Below are 4,147 nucleotides of genomic sequence, written 5' to 3' on the forward strand. Positions count from 1 at the left end.
GATGGGTTAGGCTCTTGAACATAAAATAAGGCAATGTTTTAATAAAAGAGAGTTGTTTGTAGGTAATAAATTTGTGAAAATTAAGGAAACAATTAACTGTGATAATCCACCAATAACAAGGTATTAAACATATAAAGATCAACATTAGCCACATTTATATTTGAAAATATAGGAAAAATACATATGGTAGTCTTCCTTATATTATCTGGTTATTGAGAAATAAGAACATACCTTTTTAGGGGAGACAATCCATGATTATATATATATATATATATATATATAATTTTTAATTTATGATGTCTTACTATATAATTGTACCATAACTACCATTAAAGGAGAATTCAATTTTTTTCAACTATGGTTTGCTACCTGGCCCAGTGAGAATCTATTGACACAATAATGTAGGCGGTATGACAAATTATGACCACAATAGCCACACTATGAACATGAGAATCTGTTTTTTGTGAGGGAGAATGTGGAGAGAGATGGTTAATAGAATGATCTTTTCATTTTAAATAAATATTTTACTAAAATAATATATATTGTTGGAAAGGGGTCCTAAATTGCCCTAACATTGCATCCTCTAAAATAAAAGTCCACCCTAAGTGTAAAAATACTGGAAAAATATCCTAGTAAATAAAGGCGTTGATTACAGGAATGGTACTTAACAGCGCACATACATTGATGTGATAGAAGAGAAAGGCATTGTTTCTAAAGAAAACAGAGTAAAGAAAATAACAAGGGGAGGATGAGTAGTAAAGGAGGAATAACAAGGAGAAATTTAGAAATCTCTAAGTCATAAGAGACCCAATAAAATCAATGAAACATATCCGTCCCTTCATAACATTATCTCAAAAGAAAACTGTTAATGAAATTTCACTATGCTACTGATAGGTGCTTTTAAAATAGAAATTGTATATACTGCCCAAATTTGCACTAGATGCACAGACTTAAAGTTATTATAAGAATGTAAGAAGAAACCAAAAGCATTATAAGATCAAAAACAAACACCAAAAAGACATAACCATGCAGCAGAATATACTGCATTACAGCATTCCAAACTACATTTAATATCCTTAAAAAATTACTTGGAGCTATGAAAAACATGAAAATGAAAAATATGAACCAAAAGCAGAGGAAGAAATGAAAGAGAAGATTTTACTCAAGATGGAACAAAAGGCTAATACTTCAGAGATCTGGTCATGATATCATGATAGCAAAGTAGGTAAAGGTTGTGCTTACCTCCGCTCACATCAAAATTATAACTAAACTACACAACAACCATCATTGAGAATCATCTGAAGTATAGCTGAGCCAAAGCCCTACAACTGAGGACATACAGAAGAAACCTCCTCAAAATGGGTAGGAGGGGCAGAGATGCAGAATGGGCTGCTCCCACAGCAGTGTGTGACCATTAAAAATCAGGAAGGATATCTTGGCTGTGGAGGTCCCCCCTGGAGGAGCAAGGAGTTCCAGCCCCATACCAGGCTTTCCAGCTCAGTATTCCAGTGGAAGGAAAAGAAGACCCCATAGTTTTTTACTGAAAAATCAGTGAAGGTTGTGGCTGAGTGAGACACAGGGCAGCTGGAGTTGCAGGTGCTCCTCTTAAAGGGCCTGCACATGAATTTACTCAATGAAGGACTTGCTCTGAGCTCCAGCACTGGAGCAGCAGCTTGAAAGACACCAGGTACGTACAGGGCAGAACTGAGTTGTCTGGCTCCAGGGCAAGGGTTGGAGGGGAAGCTTTCTCCCAGAGGAAGGTACTCCCAGAGCCATTTTTTTTGAGCCCTCCCCACTCTTGGCAAGCAAACACAGGTGGCCACCATATCTGAGTCTATCTGAGTCTCCATAAACCTGGCTAACACTGTTCATTCATCCTGATTCCCTAAGACCCTGCCCCACCCACCTTCGGGCCCAACCAAGCCACTTCTAGTGGCTCTTTTGTACAAATGATCTGCACTGGCAAATGCTGCAGACTTTCCTAAAATCAATCAAAATTTCACAGAATTCAAACAAGCAACATCTGGCTTCAGCATTTCCCATACCTCTGGCTGAGCAGCCCCAAGCCCAGCACGAACAACAGCCAGCCTCAGTTCACTGCTAAGACTCTTGAGGCACATCTAAACCCATCATGAATGGCAGCCATCTGCAAATTGCTTTGTGGCAAATAACATGGGGCTCCAGACAGGGAACAGGCTGTGGCTGAATTTGGCCTGCAGTGGGGCCACTTGCAGGAGGTCCCAAACTGGCACACCTGGTGCACAGCTTTGGACCCAGCCAGAGCATCACACAGCAGCCTCCAAGACAACACACCCAAAGGGCACACTGGGCAGGCACCAGAACCCTGCTAAAATTAATCCTGCTCTATAGGGTCAGATTATGCATAACAGCTCCTCAGGACTTCCAGTAAGATGGTGGAATAGACAGACACTGTGCCGACTGCCTCGCAGGATCATACCAAAATTACAAATAATTTATAAAATTTTCAACCTTGGAAGTTCCCTGAACACTAGATGAACAGAACCTCTAAATGAAGGACTTAAAGAGGAGGCCACGTTGAGTCTGGTAGGAAGGGTGGAGGCGAGAGAGGGAGAACCCCGTGAGGGACACCTCAGTGGTGAAGAGGATTTTCTGGCTGAGGGAAAAAGCCCTCTGGCCCCACACTGGGCTCACCAGCCCAGAGTTACTTTGCCAGAAAGAGGTGTTGTACAATAGCTGGAAGTAGAAAATAGTGAGGACTCTCTTTGCTCAACTCGGTGAAGCTGAGGGCAGCTGGAGAACCAGTGGAGCCGGCAAACCAACTTGCTCGCTGGTGAGCACTCACCCGGTTCCTGGTGGAGGGAGTAGCTTTGTGAGCGGGACCCAGGAGCCTGCGGGAAGGACTGAACTGAGTGCCTGTTGGGCTGCTCAGCCTGATCTGAGAGCAGTTTATTGGGACAGGCTGAGACTGGGAGTTTTCCTGGGAGTGTAGGGCCATGAGTTGTGCACCTGTGTGATTTGGTCGGGGCATTCCTGGTGAGTTTGTGTGGGCTGGTTGCTGACGCAGGAGTGCATACTGCTCTGACTTGGTGCGGGGCCACTGACCACATCCTGTGGTGCCTTGGGGGCCTGCCCTGCCCACCTAGAGCTGTGTTGCCAGGTGTACCCTGAGCCCCTAATCCCTGGCCACTACCTCCTCAGGCCACAGAGGGTTTTTTGAAGCAGCAGATAGCCCACAACAACCTGTGAGGATTTTTGGTGTTGAGCACGGTTCCAGAGCACACAGCAGCTAATTGCAGGAAGCTCACTTCAAGTCTAGATAGAGGTCGGCCATGACACACTGAGCCCTTCCCCCCAACAGCTGGTGCTGAGTTACCCCGAGTCTCTCTATTGCTGAGCAAGTGGTTTGCAGATTAAAGCAGGCGGAGAGCGCCCCCCTCTTTTTTTCTTTTTTCTTTTTTTTCCTTTTTTTCGTTTTTCCTTTTTTCCCCCTCTTTTTCTCTTTTTTTCTTTTTCTTTCTTTTCTTCTTTTTTTCTTTCTAGGCCATTTATTTAACACATCAAAGCAATCACAGAACGACAGCCAGAATGAAGAAACAAAGAAACATGTCCCAAGTAAAAGATCAGAAGAAACCTCAAGAAATGCAACTAAATGAAACAGAGATATCCAACCTTTCAGAGACAGAGTTTAGAACACTGATGATAAGAATGTTTAAGGAACTTAGAGAGGACATAAATGAGGATACAGAAATCATAAAAAACAACCAGTTAGAACTAAAGATACGACAACTGAAATGAAGAACACACTCGAAGGAATCACCAGTAGATTAGATTAAGCAGAGGATCGGATCAGTGATTTAGAAGACAATTCCTCGACTATAGCCACACTCAGTTCTCACAACCAATGAGCCTGAGGGTCAGTCTTTCCCACTGAAGTACAAACAGTAAACAAGACTCAAATACAACAGGAAGACACACACAATCCACACAAAGGACACACCTAGACTACCTCGCTCAGGTGACAAGGAAGACTGCCACTGATTCCCACAGCACACTTTCTACATAAGGCTACTCTACTAAGATCGAGAGGCATAGCAGCCCTACTTAATTTGTTAAAATAGAAGCCAGGCAAAGAAGTTCTAATGAATGTACGGTTGGAGTCCCTGTG

The sequence above is a fragment of the Hipposideros armiger genome, unplaced genomic scaffold (genome assembly GCF_001890085.2).
Source record: "Hipposideros armiger isolate ML-2016 unplaced genomic scaffold, ASM189008v1 scaffold_259, whole genome shotgun sequence".
Lineage (NCBI taxonomy): Eukaryota > Metazoa > Chordata > Mammalia > Chiroptera > Hipposideridae > Hipposideros > Hipposideros armiger.